Source organism: Acanthopagrus latus, chromosome 22, assembly GCF_904848185.1.
Source record: "Acanthopagrus latus isolate v.2019 chromosome 22, fAcaLat1.1, whole genome shotgun sequence".
NCBI lineage: Eukaryota > Metazoa > Chordata > Actinopteri > Spariformes > Sparidae > Acanthopagrus > Acanthopagrus latus.
This window is the reverse complement of record NC_051060.1, coordinates 24,460,530-24,479,804: the sequence shown is the minus strand read 5'-3', so window position 1 is coordinate 24,479,804 and position 19,275 is coordinate 24,460,530. Positions and strand designations below refer to the sequence as shown.

General features: G+C 45.9%; 1 long non-coding RNA gene across 1 annotated transcript; it reads left to right on the top strand.

Annotated features, from left to right (window-relative positions):
- Positions 1-2,889: 2,889 nt before the first annotated feature.
- LOC119012677 lies at positions 2,890-19,237 on the top strand. Its single transcript, XR_005072558.1, has 6 exons — positions 2,890-3,085; positions 10,861-11,074; positions 17,611-17,718; positions 18,724-18,802; positions 18,971-19,007; positions 19,169-19,237. It is a non-coding gene; the product is annotated as an uncharacterized LOC119012677 (long non-coding RNA).
- Positions 19,238-19,275: the final 38 nt, after the last annotated feature.

Genomic DNA, 19,275 nt, shown 5'->3' with positions numbered 1-19,275 from the left:
GTTGCAGTTCCTCAGTGACGCCAGCGTTCGGCGCTGTTTGGCCAAATTTAGCAATGCAGGTTTTTGTTGTTTATCTGCTGTGAGGGGAGAAAACTTGGAGGGAGCTCAGTGTTTCAGCCACTGAACGACATCAAAATGGCAGCCGTGTGTGTGTTTACTGTTCTCCGACTGTGATCTGCATTTCACACAGAGTATTGATAACAAGAGGATGTTAATATTATTAGAAGATGGTTATGAAATTCAGCTCCACCCTCCAGGTTGTTGATGAGCTGATCACATGAACGGCTGCAGTCACAGCAGTGTGTGGGTCATATCTTACAGCTGATGATGTTCTTATCAGGATTCATCTGAGCACAATAGACATCCTTTATCTGTGTTAAATGTCGCATTGATGCACACGCCCATCACCACCACCACCACCAGATAAAATTAGATTGCAGTGTCCTCAAGGTCCACGGGGACGCAGTTATATAATTAGATATACGGGCAGCGGGGGGCAGGGGGGGTATTTGCTTTAAGGTTGACAATACAAGGCCTGGATTGTTTGAATATATATATCCATGTTACCAGTGATGACAGGGATGTGAGAGGAGAGGATGATGGAGAGAGGGATGGAAGCAGGAAGAGGAGGCAGCAGCAGCAGCCACGTATGTGATGAAACACAGAGAGAGAAAACAGAGAAACTCCAGCACAGCCATTCACAACGAGGAGAGAGGAGAGGAGAGGAGAGGAGAGGAGAGGAGAGGAGAGGAGAGGAGAGGAGAGGAGAGGAGAGGAGAGGAGAGGAGAGGAGAGGAGAGGAGAGGAGAGGAGAGGAGAGGAGAGGAGAGGAGAGGGGGTGGAGAAGGAGCAGCGGAGGGTGACTCAGAGGATGGGGAGGGTGGAGGAGGAGGAGGAGTGGGTGAGAGAAGAAGATGAGGGCTTTTCTAGCACAATAAGTGGCACACAGGTTAGAGGGAGTAAACAAGCCCGCTGCCTCTGATCGCCGGCCGTGACGCAGTGTGTCTGTCAGGGCGTGGGCTCGGACTTATATGGTCCTGCAGCATGTGTGTGTGTGCATGTGTATGCGTGTGTGTGGGTGTGTGTGTGGGTGTGTGTGTGTTGATGTATTCTGTTGTACCAGCAGTGGCACACTGGTAAATATTTGGCTATATTTACACATAGGAATGCTAATTTTATTCATGATGTGTCATTTAAGACTCAGATATTATACTGCGTTTATGTGTGTGTGTGTGTGTGTGTGTGTGTGTGTGTGTAGGCTCTGCTGCACATCAGCAGCACTGTGTGTTGTATGTGTGTGTGAGCTGGTATGCTTGTGTGTTTTATAGTGTACGTTCAAGGGTACATTATTCAAGTTTACATCCTCCTCTCCTCTCTCTCCCTCTGCTGAGTATCAGTCTGAGCTCAGATCAGTGTGTGTGTGTGTGTGTGTGTGTGTGTGTGTGTGTGTGTGTGTGTGTGTGTGTGTGTGTGTGTGTGTGTGTGTGTGTGTGTGTGTGTGTGTGTGTGTTGCTGCCAGCAGCACTGCAGTCTCCCAGCTCTGGTCCTGCACCGCTTACTCAGCACTCCAGCTCTTCACTTCTCAAAACAACCCACTGGGACACACACACACACACACACACACACACACACACACACACACACACACAGTACATTGTCTTTGTTTACCATGTTATCATTATGATCTATTACAGGATGTATGCGTGCACAGATGTGCTCACACATGCATATAATCAGTAATTACATACTTAATGCAGACGAGCACGCAGATACAAACCGTCTGTCTCTCCCTGAATACTTCAGCACAACAGCACCACCACTTATTCAACCTTCGAGAGATGTCACTTCAGATATATGTTTATTATCACCGTGGTGTTGTACCGGACTGCGTTATATTTGAAATGTTCCTCTAACATCCCTCAGACAAGCAGTCTTTCAGGTAGATTCAGCTCAATCGTTGTCAGAGACTCAGAGTCCAGACAGACGACAGGACTCTCCAAAGAATGAGTTAGATATAAAAGCACAGTAAGAGAGTAAACACTGCAGTCCAGTTCAACACCACAACAGTCATAAACATAGATTAAATACTGGAGACAATGTTCATCAGCTGACAGAGTTCAGTTCAACCAGGATTCATTCCTAGATTTATTGCTGAGCTGTTGTGTTGGACCAGATCTGAGAAACTATAGCAAGTAAAAACTGAATGTTGCCAATTATTTTCCCAGAGATCAGTTGAAGCCAGTGTGTGGGGATTTAGTGGCATTAGGCAGTGAGATGGCAAAAACAGACTCAGTGTTTGGTTTGTCCACTCTGGGCTGCCGTAGAAACAGGTGACACGTACGTCACACGTGTCCTGGAAAACCTGGAAAACAGTCGACAAGTTTTCCATCCATTGAAAATGAAAGATGAAGCAGATTAGTATATTCATTGTTGCTCTTGATGAAAGCAAAGCGTCCAGCAGCTCTTTGTTACTGGTGTTCATCTTGTCACTGTAGCTCACAAGAGAAAAGGCCACCGGAGTTATTAATTGGTTAATTAAAGAACATTATTTAGTGTATGTGTGTGCTCCCTGTCTGTCACAGCAGCTACTGTCCCTGGAAAATGATCTCTAGACGAGAGATGAACTCTGATTAATCCTGTTCTTAGTTTCAGGTGTTTTTACTTAAAGGTCCCATATTATACTGTTTCTCATCAGTTTCACACAGCTGTCAGAGGTCCAACAGCTCTGTATTTGATATGCTTTGCCCCAAACCCATCTGTGGTCCTGAATTTCAGCTGTCTAAAAGTCGCTCTACAGCGCTCTGTTCACAGCAGTCTGTTTCTGTGCCTGCACCTTTAAATGCTAATGAGCTCCGTCTGTCCACGCCCACTTGGAGAGCTCTTCCTGCTATGTCACTCTCAGGAGGGGAAGCCCCTTGCGTTAGCAGTTAGCATGCTAATGTTTACGGTGGATGTATATATGTATCGCTGTGGCTCGCGGAGATTTTTTCCTTCAACCGAACCAGTTTGACCCAGAACCGGACCCAGAAGGAGAAGCTGCTGAAGAAGTCCAGACTCTGTGGCTGCAGCAGGACGTTTCAGAATGGTTAGTGTGTCTGTATAATGTTAGTTTGTTCGTATGTGTTGTTACAGTTACTAGCATGAAGCTAACGGCTAACAGCTAGCGAAAGCTGTGTTTGTCTCCAAACTCGTGGCCACTGTTCGCATCGTCTCTGTCTCCAGTCTGCTCATGTTTCCAGACGTTTTACTGTGACAACAAAGCTCCATCGTAATATTATTAACATTAAACTCGCTTCTAACGCCACTGCATAGCGGACCGAAGCGGAGCTAACTAGTTAGCCAGTTTCCAGCTGACTTCACCAGACTCGTAGCAACTATAAATACTATCAAACCGTGGCGACACTTCTCGGTGGCTCGGGTGCAGTTGCTGGGTCCGGTATGGTTGGTACTGATCCTTTTACGAGGGTCAGTGTCGAGGCAAAGCAGCTTTGTACTGACCCTCGTTACTGAAGCAGTGAGATGTAAAGTGGTTAGCACACACACACACAAGCTAACAGAACCACAGCCGGCACGTTGTCTTAAAATATGAAACACAACCACTGTCTCCTGTTGTTCTGTAGCTGGGACAGAATATAGACACTGATGTTGGTTTATACGACCAACAACAGAGCTGTTTGCGTGTCTAGCTTTGAAACTCTGCTGTCTCACTGCTGGACACACCGAACTTCACCTCGGGGATGAAGCTTCCCTCTCAGATATCTCCTGTCTCCGCTCAGAGGAGGCGGGACTATGATAATGACTCCTTTAGTTTTGTAACGACAGGAGCAGAATCTGACCAGCCTGTAGGAGCTCCGTGGTACCAGTGGGGCTGCAGAGATGCAGGAATCACTGGTTTTCATTATTCTGGGAGTTGACAGGCTCAGGGAGGACCAGCTTATATATGTAGAGACCAGAGAAAACATGTTTTTTAAAAATTTTTTATTAAACAAATGCTTTATTATATACTCACAAAATGTATTCTTCGATAAGCTAATACAAATACAAATATTGTACAAATATACAAGTACAAATATTCACTGTATGATAATCATTCCGGTGTAACATCACATCGGTGATCCAATATCATCGATGCAAAGTGCAAACATTGATTCACATCACCGCCATCGTTAAGACATGCCTTAATTTGGAAATTCCCCCAACACATCTGTGTCAGTTTCATCAGCTGCTTTCTAACAGAACTTTGTTTTCATTAAAGAAAACAGATTGTTTTTCCATTTAAATGCCTGAAACCGTTGATGAAATGATATTTCCACTGAAGAGTTCAGTAATAAAACTGTCAGATCATATTTTAGTTGATATAAATGTAACTGATCGTGTTAAATGGACATATGACATCATCTCATATCGATCGCAGGCTTCCTGTATCCAGTCCAATCAAATCGTATCGTAGCAGATTGGCAAATATCGTATCGTTGTCCAAAGAATCAACATGATATCGTATTGTGATGAAACATCACCGTGCAGCTCTGCACACATCGCACTAAACATAACTAATTCCTAAATTACTTTAAATGAACTTATTTCTCAGAACTTCAGGTGTAAAACTAATTTGGCTGTTTTGTTTTTGATCCAGTCTCTCTAATATAATCACACACGGTGCAGGTCCTTAACTTCAGGAGTTTGCTGACAGAACACATTCACAGTTTCAGGTCCAGATAAAATCCATTGTGTGTAATTTCATGGTGAGGTGGACTCGCTGCTCGCGGTGTCTGTTTCCACAACAGCCGACTGCTGTAAACACAGCAGCAGCTATAGAGACGCTGCGCACGGGGAAACAAAGGCGACGCTGTAGAGATCCTGGTTCACCATCTATTATTGATGAGGGGGTTCATGTTTCACACCAGACTGACTGACTGTGTGTGTGTGTGTGTGTGTGTGTGTGTGTGTGTGTGGACAACTGGACATGTGTCAGCATTTATTTGTGGGTTTGTTACCTGTGCAGGAGTGTATTTGCAATGCAATGTGCAATATATTTGTGTGTGTGTGTGTGTGTGTGCGTGTGTGTGTGTCGCAGTGATTCATCACTGGTTAGCGCAGCTTTGGCGGTGCATAGATCTCTTCAGCTTTCAAGGCTATGGATTCCAATCTGCTTCGGGCCTGGGGACTTTTATTATGAGGATATTGATTTGAATTTCATAGTGAGACCAATAACGCTGGGTGGCAAACAGAGGAATGAGGTCCCGGCTCAGAGAAACTGAGTCCTAATTCCGAGGAAAGAGAACAGAAGCAGATCCAGTAAATATCTCGGGGGATAGACGACGGCCGCAGTATTTTACTGACTCCACTTCCTCTGTAAATTAAATTAAATGGCATTAATTGTTAAAGATCAGAAAAGTTCATCAGCACAGAGTTTCTGAAGAAATGTTGTGTAACTGCTCGGAGCTGATTGTGAAACAGATTCCAGGTCAGCGTCATGAAGTACTTTAGACTCTGAACCCTCTGAAGTCGTCATTTGTTATGCTGCTTAAGGAAGAAATGCATCTGCATTACTGGGGTTTTCTCTGCCTGCCTTTCTTTAAATCACACCGACAGAAGTTTCCTCTAAAAAACACAGCTCGTTAGCGTTAGCTGGCAGCCATGATGGAAACCAGTGGGGTGCCATTAGTCTGAAACTACAGTTGTATCTGCCTCGGTTCACTTTAGTCTTCAGTGTGAATATTGAAATCGTTTCAGTCTGTGATTGAAAACTGCAATTAAAACAAACCTGAAGGGAAACTGCTCCTAAACACACGGGCAAGAATCAGGAGAGAGTAATATTTGGGGAGGTGATGAAACTGCCTGATGGAGTCTAGACACTGGTGGTGGTGGTGGTGGAGGAGGAGGAGGAGGAGGAGGAGGAGGAGTCGCACGAATGCCTGAAAAAGACGGCTGACGTGATCGTGAGAATCTGGTTGGTTAGATGAAGAGCGAGCACATGGAGAACGTCCATGACAGTGTTATCTATGAAGTATTTGTGTCTCCACTGTTCAGACTTATGGCCTGTTAACCTCAAGCAAACATATACACATTATTATTATTATTATTATTATTATTATTATTATTATTATTATTATTATTATTATTATTATTATTATTTTACTTCAGTCGCTCGTTAGTCTCTAATCTCAGTTCCAGGAGCGACAGCAGCAGACGTTTAATTCTCAGATATCTTTAATGATGTCCTTCATCTTTTCTTCTCTTGCCTTCGACCACAAGTGTTTGCTTTTGTAATTACTTTCTGTGTCTTGATTAAAGCTGCACTAATTAATTTTTCTGATATTAACAGTGGTAACAATGGATAAACTCTGTCAGGTGTAACACACAGCACATCATCTCCCGTCGCTGCAGGCAGACTGGAAACTGTCTTTCAACTCTTTGGTTTTTTTGGCTCTCTCTCTAGTTTCATGTCTTCAGGTGTGAAAACTCTAAAAACAACAACTCTGCTTCCTGTTGAGCACCAAATGACAGACAGACAAAGTTAGTAACTAGCAGCGAAGCGTCGAGCAGCTAAAGAGACGAAACCGTGAGTGACAGGAGGAAGAAAACTGGACCTTCATACATGTGACTCGTTCTGTATTATAGACTTATTATTAATAACAGCGCACATTGTACTACATGTATATTCTTATTATGTAACTACACACACACACATTGTTATTTAATGTCCTAGATGGACTTCGTATTGTGCAACACAGGATATTGAGGCCTGGCACCAGATGTTCCTCGTGTTCGCTCCAGAGATGCTTTATACTGGATGTTTAATCAACTTTATATGATGGCAGGTCGTTCTCATTAGGTTTGCAACACGGTGTGATGCTAATTAGCCACAAATATGTTAAACTAAATCATGCATCACGGTCATTTTAAGTGCTAGATCAGAGGCAACTGGACGTGTGTCAGTTTCTTGAGGACAGTTCATCAGTTGTGAACTGAAGAGGCGTCTTGGATGAGAAGTAAAACGTCTGTTTCCCTTTTTATGAACATGTCATTTAATAGATATAGAAATGTAGAAATACAACACTGACTGTAACTGGTGACAGGGAATTATTACCAAAATATAAAGGCAGACTTTCTTTAAGATAATCTTTTTGCCTCCCACATGTCACAGTGTTTCTCCAGGTTCATTTTTCAGTATTTTGTCGTGTTGCTGCTGTGCTTATGAGACAATATGCATGATGGACAATCAGTGTTGATGGTGATGGTGGAAACACTGGTCAGACAGACGATCTGTGGTCAGAATTCAGTCTGGACTCGTGCTGTGTGCTCTTGGCAGTGCAGGTTAATACGTTTAAGTCCCAAATTTCATAATTAGTATTAACTGGCAGTGTAATTAGATGTTCCCACAGGCTGCAGCACGCTCGCTGTGGAGGGAAAAAAAAGTTTAACAGCTGTTACAGTACGGCTGAGCGTTTGGCTCTGTTCTGTACCGCAGTATCATCTGCACCCTCCTAAACCCTCTGCCTCAGTCTGTAGAGGGAGATGGGTGCTCTCTCTCTCTCACACACACACACACACACACACACACACACACACACACACACACACACACACACACACACTCCCTGTTGATTAAGGCCTCCTCGGTGGTTAATCGCTCAGCAGTAGCTGGATTTCCTGAGCAAGAAGGACGTTTTAATCAAACCTCAACCAGGAAACACAGTCATGAAATATGAATATTGTGTGAGGAATTGTCAGCAGGTCCTTCTGATCAGCATATCAATAAATAATGTAATGTTATGTAAAAGGGGAAAGAACAGCTTTAAGAAGTCCTCCTGCTGCTCATGCATCAACACATGATGGTCTCGAGACGTTTATTTTCACACCAGCATGCATTTTACTTATGGAAGATTAGATTAGATTACCGATGAATTATTATCAGAGTCTTCTTGTCCTTCTGCGATGCATTCATCTTGTAAAACATCACGAGGCCTAACGAGGACTCTGAGGAGTTTTTTGTCACTTGTGATTAAGTTTCTCATTAGTATTATTTCCCTTAAAGCTCTGCACATCACATTCATCTCTCTCGCTGCATGGTAATGACGCTGCAGCTCGCCACGGTGAAAACAATTAACCAAACACCAAACACGACTGAATATTCATAAGCTGCCGATGTTATCGCGCGTGTGCAATGTGAGGATAGAAATGTGCTGCAGGGTGAGGAGGGGAGTCAGGGCGGGTGAACCTGCAGAGGACGGTGAAGAGTTAAAGTTAGCAACAGTGGAGGAGAAGCAGAGCGAGGTGAGGGTCACTGCAGGTCAGGAGAGAGCAGCTGATTCTCAGGTCAGACACAATACATGCTGAGGTGTGTGTGTGTGTGTGTGTGTGTGTGTGTGTGTGTGTGTGTGTGTGTGTGGTACAGGGATAGACCAGTGGATAAAACAAAGGAGAAGCGGTGCATTGTGTGAAATATCAGCCTGTCATCGCTGCGCAGTTGAGACGGGAGTGAAATGCATGATGGGAGAAAACAAGCAGGTGCTGTTGGGTTTGGGTCGGGGACGCAGCAGTGGAAGGTACAAAATGAATACAAAAAAATAAAGAGGGGTGGTTTCCTAAAGTTGGGCAGCCACTGCAGAGCCTGGAAGTGAGGAGGGCTTTTTTATTTTTTGCCAGAGATTTGTTATGCTGCTGCTGCTGCACCACCGAATCGATGAGGGGAGAGGAGGGGAGGAGGGGAGGAGAGGCGGAGAGGAGGAGGGGAGGAGGGGAGGAGGGGAGGAGAGGAGGAGGGGAGGAGGGGAGGAGAGGAGGAGGGGAGGAGGGTCAGCCTGGTCGGGGTAGTTTCACTGCAGTGGAGCCTTTTTGTCCTCCCCCTCCTGCTTCACACTGATACACTCTCTCTCTCTCTCTCTCTCTCTCTCTCTCTCTCTCTCTCTCTCTCTCTCTCTCTCTCTCTCTCTCTGTCTCTCTCTCTCTGTCTCTCTCTCTCTCTCTCTCTCTCTCTCTCTCTCTCTCTCTCTCTCTCTCTCTCTCTGTCTCTCTCTGTCTCTCTCTCTCTCTCTGTCTCTCTCTCTCTCTCTCTCTCTCTCTCTCTCTGTCTCTCTCTCTCTGTCTCTCTCTCTCTCTCTCTGTCTCTCTCTCTCTCTCTCTTTCTCTGCTGTCATTCTCACCGGAGTCTCGTCGGTCCGCCTGTCTGTCTTTGCTCTTGACTCAGTGTCTCTTTCTGTCCTCATTTCCCTCCAGACGGTGGATGATACCTGGCGCCCCGCTGTCCAAAAAAACCCCCCCAACTAATCTGGCAACCTCTGATGAGGAGTGCAGGCACTGCACAGCTAGCCAAGAACCTACACTCTGCCTTATTAGCTGCATCAGCGTCTGCCAAATAGTAACTTAGAACAAAAAACTTCTCTTCTTCTAGAGTTTGTCTGGGAGGAAATTTTAATTTATGAAGGGAATCAGCAGCATCAGTTGTTCCAGTAAGTTCCCCCGAAGACGACGTTTGTTTGTGTTCTAAAGGAAAAAGTGTAAAGGAGGCAGTGAAGTGATAATGATCCGGTGGATGGATGGGTCAACAAAACATCAGATGTGATCTCTGGACAGCTGTTTGCTTCCTGTTTCCAACTGCAAGTCAGCGTCAATTTTATTTTTAATCAACGTAATCATGACCGAGCTGCCCTCTCCTTAACGAAGCAGTACAGTCAACAGTGCGTTTTTCATTCCCTTTACAGAACCAGCATACTTTGACACATACTGAAAAATGAGATTGAATGTATTAAAATACATTTGATTTATATTTTGAGAGCTTTTGGTAATACATTGTTCAAACCCAGAGAAATTCCCCTTCACTTCCTCTGTAATTGGGTGTAAAAGTACCTGTGAACATTTGTTGAGTCACATCAGACGGACAGACATCAGTGGTGGTTGTTTAGCGGCTTGTACATCGACAGTGAAGTGAGTTCGACTGAGTGGACATTTGTGTTTGTTTGCAGCGTTTATCTGCCACAAACAGCCCGTTTACTTTCCTGCAGGCCAGCAGCGAGCTAACATTAGCCAGCAACGGCTCACACAGAGGACAATCTCTGTGATGATGTCGAAGCCTTTCTCTCTTCTCCTTCACCTCTCCTCTCTCTAACGTTACATTCCCCTCCAGCTCCAGTCAGAAGTCGACATTACAGAACAGAAACGCCTGAAAACTGAGATCAGCTCTGCAGATCACTGCTGCAGTCAGGTTAATAAACAGGTCTGAGGATAAATCCACTTTCTAAATCCCCAAACTTTAAATGTAATCTGTGTTTTGTGTGGTGAAACCTTCTCCTAACACTCACATTTGGGGAGCTGTTTCCTTCACCACTTCCTCCACGTGTTTCAAAATTAATGCATTTTAACATGTGAGCACCGGCCTGTAGCACAAACCCAGATTCAGTTTGCTAGTTTTTTTTCCACAATTTTTTAAATAATGAATTTGTTCATTTACACAGGGACTCGTGCACCGGACGGTTTGTTGGACTGTTTCAACAGTGTGTTGTGTAACACCTCACACAACTGCAGCACACACACTGTCCGTGTGTGTCGCTGTTCACTGTTGATGTCAGCCACACCGGTTCCTGCTGCCGATTCATAAAGAACGGCACATTTGTTTTGAACCACAAGTAATCGAAGCCTCGCTGGGATCATCAAGTATAAGTGTGATTTTATTCTGTTACATTGTGGCGTGTGTTGTGTTGTGGTTGCTGAATGAGCTGTGGTTTGGTGCGTAGCTCGTGCTAACACTCCTTTAACAGGTCTGCAGTTTGTGTCCAGTACTTTATATATATGTGTGTGTGTGTGTGTGTGTGTGTGTGTGTGTGTGTGTGTGTGGTGTGTGTGTGTGTGTTTCTGTTTCAGCAAGCGTGGTTTGGACTACAGAGAGAGGTAGAGAGACACAGACAATAAATCAGGACGAGAGAGAGAGAGAGAGAGCAGGAAACCAGACCAAACATGGGCACAGGTGACGCACAGAGGATACCCAGTTTCCATAGCAACAGGCAGGTGCAAGACACTGGGAGCTAATCTGGCTTTTCGATCTGCTGAGGTGAAACATTTGCATGCACATCACAGTGTGAGTAGCCTAATGTACACACACACACACACACACACACTGAGATAATCACGCGCCACGACACACACATATACAGTGTGAACACGGTACCAGGAGGAGAGGAACTGTGATTGGCCGGCCCGGATCCCGACCCTCCTGACCCAACACACACACACACTGGGGAACGCCTGACACATTGAAGACTCAGAGGGACTGGAGGAGGATGAGAAGGAGCTGACAGGACGGGAGGAGAGGAGGGAGGGAGGAGGGAGGAGGGAGGAGGCAGGAGAGTGAGATTAAAGGAGAAGTGGAGATGGGGGGAGGAAAGAGTGTTGATCCGTACCCTGGGGGTGAAATGCATGATGAAGAGGAGGGAGGAGGAGGAGGAGGAGGGGGGCAGGTGGAGGAGGGGGGTTACCGAGCGGTGAGGAAAGGAGTTGAAGGGGGGAGGAAGAGGAAGAGGAGGGGCTGAAGAAGGAGGAAAAGTTGAGGGAAGTGAGAGAAAGCTATAAACCGCTCAACAAAACAAAGAAGCACAGGCTGGAACAGGAACCATCACCGACCGGGTCGCCAGGTGAAGCTGGTGATGAAGAGTAACTGATGCTAACGTCATCATGTTATCACGTGCAGACTAATGAACCGATCGCTGTGATTCAAGTGTGTTCTGCTCGCTGTGTCATGATTCTGACTTGTATGCGGTCTTTTTTGGTGCTTCCTGCTTTTTGTTTCGCTCGTGTGTTGTCAGAGGTGCTCTGTGGAGGCGTGGCCTGCCTACCTGAGCCTCTCACACACACCTGCAGCTCATCTGATCCTCAGCAGCAGCTCAAAGTCTCTGCTCTTCTCTCCACTCGCTGCCAGACTGTCTCATCTCTTCCATGTGGGTCATGTTGACGCTGCTCGTGCTGTTCTCAGTGATAATTTCTCTTGTGTCTCTGTTTGAGCCAACTTCTCCATCCTTCACTCCACATGTCTCCTTCACCAAAACCTCAACCAGCGCCACTGTGAGGCCGAGCTACCCTCCTATCCCGAGAGTGTTTCAAATTCATTCCTCTAACTTTCTTCCTGCCTTGGTAGTCGCTTTTGGGTCCAGTAACGATGCCTCATTCATTTATCCTCTCCGCACCCCCCTTGTTATGTCTCCACCTCCCACTTTGCCTTAGAGTAAGCCCTCTACATCAGAGGGAGTGGGATCTCCCCAGGTGTCCACCATGTTGCACCACCGTGTTTCTACAGCAGAGAAACCAAACGTGGGCTCCAGAGCGAGTGTTTACTTTTTCAAAGCTGCTGTCAGGGAGGATGAGATGAGCGCTGTCAGCACCAGACTGACTGAAAGAGCTTTGAAATTCTTCAGCGCAGCCACGACACATTTGAGCTTCAGCTCTTTTTGTCCCCTTTGTTTGTAATTCTGTGCATTCAAGGAGAAAACACATTTAGAATGTAAACACTGATTTATTTTCAACATGTGCAGAAATCTCTGTGTCTCTCTCTTCATGTCTTCCCGTCCTCGTCTTGATACGCAGCTCATTGCATTTTTCTCTGCTCACTGGGCATTTCAAGCCTGGTGATGCAGCAGGGCAATCTCAGCTGTTCAGTCTCACACACACACACACACACACACACACTTATATGGAGCTTTGCATACGCACATATGGGAGATGGAGAGAACACACACTTTGAGTTCAGTTGGCAGTAATGTGCCACTTCCTGTGAGTTAGCCAGGAGGGACGTTAGATTCTGGGCCAGTGCACCCTCGCAACTTCTGTCCTGTTTGTTTCCTTTTCGCTCCTTCAGCTCTGTTAACTTGCTGCGTTACCTTGTGAGACAATATGTTACCTTAGCTTATGTTGTGTCACTGTGTGTAACGCTGCCCGGGGTTTGTGCTCGTTTCGTTGTATTTGACGAGGATCACTGGGTGACTTATGTAACCTCATGTTGCATCATGTGCCGCTCTGCTTCGGCCTGTTCTGGTCTGTTCGTCCCTGCACGGTTGTGCTCAGCTGTTTGCACAAAAGGCTTCTAATTTTGGCCAGCGCTCCTCTTTTTTTTGTTGTGGATTTCACATTTGCACCTTATTAAGCGAAGTCTATTATATGTGCTGCCCTAGCAGGACAAGACAGAAGGAGGAGAAGAGAGGTGAGTGTGGCAGAAGGTAAACAGAAGAGAGAAAATAGAAAAGCCAAGGATAGAAAAGACGAGAGGCCGGTGAAGTGTCGAGCTGCAGGTCGATGTGGATCGATTCTCCCTCTGACAACCATCCTCACCATCGGGTACGAGACCTTCAGTCCCACACTTATCAATGTCGCCACTCACTCGCAATTTATCAATACCTCAATTATCTGACTGAATATCGCTCTCACCGCGGGGGCTGGATGAGGCCGAAAGCTCTTCTGTTGATTCGCTCACAGTTCAGCGCCTCTGCAGACACAAGACAACACGACGGCCTGCAGCCATGTTGTGTGTTCAGCCCGGTCGCTTCACGTCTCTGCAAAACATCCAGATCGTTACGAGCCGTATTGACATTAATACAACACGCGTCCTTCCACATTCACATCACATTTATATCAGCAGACTTGAGAATGAAGGGCAAGATGGCTGCCGCACCAGAGATCATTATCTGAGCCTGACCGAGTGTTTCTTTGTGCCTCAACCCAAGAATGGTTTCAGTGATTTACTCTGGTGATTTGGTTGCTTCATTTTAGTGTTTAAATACATAAACACACACCAAAATCACTGAGGCACAAACTGACTTCTGGTACTTCCTGGTTTTTTAATATTACGCCACATAAAGCTCCAGCAGGAAACACTGTGACGTCTTTATTGTTCTGCGTTTTGTCAAATTTAACTGCCTTGTTGGCTGAAGAACTTCTGCATCATATCGTCTTGATAATCCTGTTTTTGCCACGATATGACTGTAATTTAATTTTATATCGGTTTTGTTTTAAATGCATGAATCATTCAGTGTATGATGTGACAAAACACAACATGGCTCCACAGCACCACCAGTGGTCGAACTCTCCTCTGTGCCCCTTTAAGATTCTTCTCACAGTTCATACTACAGGTCTGATTGTTGTGTTGTGGTGAACGTGGTCAGTGGAGGAGCTTCAGCAGTCAGATTGTACAGCTGAAGACGCAGCACACACGTGGAATCAACCACGGCAACACCTGAACGCTGCAGCCATGTGAAGCGCGCCGTCGTGACACGCTGATGAGACGGAGCGGTGATGGTGTGTTCTGGTACGATGACTCAGGACTGATATTTGAGGGAGAGCGGAGAGAGAGAGGCAGATTTTAGTGCTGAGTCACAGCGAGGCTGCTGCTGCTGCTGCACCACCCTCCCCCACGCCGAACCACACCGCCTGGCTCCATCCCTCCTCCTGCCCTCCTTCTCTTCAAAGACACTCTCTCTCTCTCTGTACATCCCATGGAGAGCGCTCCGTCTCTGCCTCCCCTCGTCTTTAATGTCATACTTCTGTCTCCGTGGGTTTCTTCTTTTCCGGATCTTTCACACCTCTCTCTTAGCTTGTGTCTATTGTTTGTTTTTTTTTGTTTTTTCGCCTTGTCACTCTTTAACAGCTCACCCCCCTCCGTCCTCTCTTCCTCCTCCTCCTGCCATCCTCCCACCTTTCACTGTGAACTTTAATTAAGAATGAAATCAGTCGGAGAGGGAGAGAGAGATCAGAGTGTCTGCTGCAGGGTTGATAAAGCTGCTGCTAATCTTCTCCTCCGCTCGCTGTGTTTTGCTCCTTGACCGTGAGACGAAGCACCGCCGAACCCGAGCTCGCCATCCCATGAGTTCCCCAGACACACACACACACACACACACACACACACACACACACACACACACACACACACACACACACACACACTCTGACTTCAAAGGCCTCTTCTGAAAAGTTAGTCATTCTCTTTAATCTCTGAGAAAAAGCAAGAAATCAGCGATCGTTAATGGACGAGCGGAGAAGTGAAGAGATGTTCTGACTTCGTTCTCTCTCACTGCGTCCTCTTTATCTGTACACGAGCACATTAGCGTCCTCACGTATCATATTATGCCCAAATGCTAAAAGACAGTGACCAAAAATTAACCCCTAAAGTCCGACAAGCCGGAACACTAAGAACCTGCAGTGTGAAGCTTCATCGACACGTTGAATCTGCAGCGGCTCTGTGGAGGATAAAGAGTGAGGGATAAGGAGGATGTTTCAGGCGGTGAGCCGACAATGACGGGTTCAGACTGCTGATAACCCCGTTAGACAAAAGATAATATTCATTTAAAGTTCTGCGGCACTGAGCGTGGGATTAACCCGAATCAAGTCTGAGGAATATTCTCAGACAAGGTAGATCTTTGGGATGAATCTGCTGAGTCACCGGGAGATAAATTCATTATAGGAAAATAATCAGGAAGGTGATTTAAATTAATGTCCAAACTGAGATTTGTTCATGAACAGGTTTGTTCCTGCTGAGAGGAGTTCTGTCCAGAGGTTCTGACCTGATTCAACATGAACACAGACTTTACTGCTCATTTCACATCTTTATTTACGGTGTTCTCAGTCAGTTCTTTATTTAATGAACTCCAGAGTTTCTTCACAGACTGTAAAATAATTTAATTACTCTGTGTTACTGAGAGGAGTTTCCCTTAACGACCTTAAAGCTTCAAACCACATTCGACCCATTAATAGAACTTTATAAGAATCACTGGCTGCTTGTATGACATGTTTGAAAACATAATATCAGTCGGTCAACCAGACTGAGAAACGTCATCACTGATTTGATGGATTGCCCCGAAAATCTGGTAGAAATATTTCCCCGAGGATAAAATCTGAATGAGCCGGTGACCTTTTCCACCAGAGCTGCCACGAGGTCGCCGTCTGTGGTTCCGGGTCAAATATCTCAGCAAATATCGAATCGATCAGCATGAAATCCGTCCTCAGGATAAAATTATAATAATTTACTGGTGACCCTGTAACCAGATCGCGCCTCACATCAGGTCAGAGTGATTCCAGTACTTGTGGTTTGTGAGTTGTGGTGACGTTCCCCTCGGCTGTATGTTGATGCACTCAGTGTTCACTGCTGAGTGGTTGTTGGATGGAGAGCATGTTCGACATCGTACCTCGATTCATCTCGTTAGTTGTTTGATTCCCTAAACGTGTCGTAAAGACGCTCGCTGTGATTATTGTTGCTGCTCCTGTTGGCGACATTTTCCCTGATCGAGCATGTGAAAATACACATTTTCTACTAATGTAACACACATTGTTCCTCTTTCCGACATGCAGTAAATCAATCTAGACAGTTTTGTGTGTGAGTTGCAGGTTGTCCACCTTCTCTCGACTTGTGTTGCTTTAAAGCGCCAATAAATACATTAGAAAAACTAACCAGCGACGTCTTTCTCCTGAAATCATCACCCGTTCACTCAGCATGATCTGCAGACGACATCTAGCTAACGGAGCTAACTTAGCCTAGCTAGCATTATGTGTCAGCCAAGGAGGGCGCCATCAATGTTTACATCCCACTCTGTCCTCAGTGACCCTTTAGAGGCCCGCAGACCTCAGACTGAAAAACCCCCGTTACTCTAACGTGCTCCTGCACAAAGACCCACAATCCTTCACTTCCACCCGTCGCTAATGTGGTTGGTTCTACCTGTGTAATACTGTTTCACCTGCAGATTCATTCTCCTCACTCTCTACACACACACACACACACACACACACACACACACACACACACACACACACACACACACACACACTCTCCCTCCTCCCTCGCTCCTTTTCCTCTGGCTCTCCTCTGCGAAATGGATTTTTCATGCAGAGTTATCATTATCATTAATTTAGCAGACAGGTTCGCTTCAGAGCAATTGAAGACACATTTGTTACAGTGCCAGGCAGCGGCTGGAGGAGCCGGGCCGGGCCGGGCCGGGCCGGGCCGGGGGGAGGGGAGGGGAGGACGTTCCCACGCTGCTGAGCCACTGACGATTCAGAGTGGATGTGTTGACATCCGTCTCATTAAGATTGTCTCACTAATTTGAAACGTTCTGTGACCTGCAGTAGATGATAAAGTACTGAGGTTTTAAACAACAAGCTTCTTTCCACCTGTGGAACTCAGATCCTGGAGGTATAAAGCAACAGAAGCACCTCAGTGACTGACGTCCTGTGTGTGTTCAGGCTGAAACAGAGCTGCTGTGATCACCGTCCGTCACGCTGGGCGTCCTGCTTCTTTATCACACTGAACATGTAGTTTGTTTTGAGCTGGTCCCTCAGAAACCTTCCTGCTCTGTTACACCACATGTGGAGTAATCCACAGCTGGAAATATTCCCCCGATAGATCCACTGTTCACTCCAGTTTGACTAAAGACTACAACAGGCAACTGCTTGAGACAATTAGCTTGAAGTGGCGACTAACAGACGGATGCTTTCAGTCTCTTCTTTGGGTTTGTTGACAGTCACAAACACCTGATATCCTTGAAGGCTTGCTGCTGGTGTTCAGACTGTCTCTGTGGGGTTTTATATCAGTTCCTGCACATCAGCTTTGGTGTCACTCATCACATCTCCTCTGTTATTCAGGAGAACGGGGCAGCCTGACCTCGCCTGTTTGTCACCCTGCTTCAAATACAGTTTCACCCACGTTCTCCACGGCAGCGGCCCGACCGGCGCTGACATTTAAAGATAAAGGTCAGTATACTGTCGCAGCACTGCTGAACCTGTCACATAATGTAATCTACAGGATTCACTTCAGGTTGGACGTTAATACACAGCTCATGATTTAAAGAGGAATTCATACTTGATCAGAGTTTTGGATCGTTTGAGTGATTTAATCCTTCAACTCAACTCAAAGTTATGTCGACAACACTGCCTGGTTTTGTCGCTGGCTCAGATGATTCCAACAGAGACAGAAGTTTTTAATTTTAACCAGAAGCACAAATCTCGGTCTCAGTCTGAAATCTTATGAGTTGTGAGTCGTTGCAGGAAGACGGTGGAGGGTTAAACTCCGAGACTTTCCCTCTGTAATGCACATCACTAAGTAACAGGCTTTATAGAAATATTTACACTTTCTACATCCTGCCTGTTAAGCAGTGCAACCAAAGATTGAACGGAGGCGAGATGTCTCACTCTGTCGCTGAAACGGAGCGTTCAAGACACAGTGAGTGAAGAGATGCTGCAGCGATGCACCATGTGAGAAAAATAATGTGTTTTGTATGTAAACTTTTTCTAGCAGGGCCCCCAAATGAAAGTCTGACCCTGATTATTAGCAGAACATGTCCTCTTTAATGTTTTGTCTCACTGATGATGACGTCCGTTCTGCAGAAGACTCAGTGATGATGCAGCAGAGCGGCACACAGCTGGAGCCTGAACAATGTCCTCAGTGTCAGCAGGACTTGGATGCAATCGCTGCAAAATATGCAAGCTGTCTAAATGTCTTCAAGTTCTGATCTCAGCTGAGGAAGCAGGAGTCACCTAGCTTCATGGTTAGCTCATGTCACCCTCAGTGCAGTGTGTAGCTCTGATGTTGGACCATTAAACACCACAGAGGTTTTACAGTAGAGAACTGCACCATATAAGTGACATCAACTCAAACAACGAAGGCCTTGAAACTAGATTTTGACAGGGATCCTCTTCCAGACCAGGATCAGGTTTTAAAACAGCTTCATCACATCAGTGTTTCTAAATGTTTTACAGGTGCTCGTCCTCGTAATCCCCAAACCAAACCAGCACAACGAATCCAGTGACGGGGGGACGTAACCACAGATGCCAGCCGGTGAGAGATATGATTAGTCATGCCGGCTGTAAACAGAGTCAGAGTGCTGCGAGTTAAAAAGTAAAATCACAGTTCTGCTTGATGTGAGCGGCCGTGTGAGCGTGACAGTGCAGAGCTGCTTTCACTGGAACCAAAGAATGAATTAACACTTTTTTTTTTTTTTTTCAGTTGCAGAAGCTCCAACATGAGTCCAGTGAGCGTGCCGGTGAGAATCAGAACCAGAACAATCCATATCAAACGTATCAGACGTAATGAAAGTGATGCACCGTGAGGCTGCTGGATCTGTCAGATGTGCTGAGATGTTTTCAAACTATCCACGCTGCTGCTCACAACAGCCTGTGTGAAGTCTCTCTCCCTCTCTGACAGATATCTATTAAAAGCTGCTGCTGACGTCAAAAGTGTCCGCCATCTTTGACTAGAGCTGCACTGCTTTACTCCCCCCCCTCCCTCCTCCCCTCCCCCTCCCCCCCCTC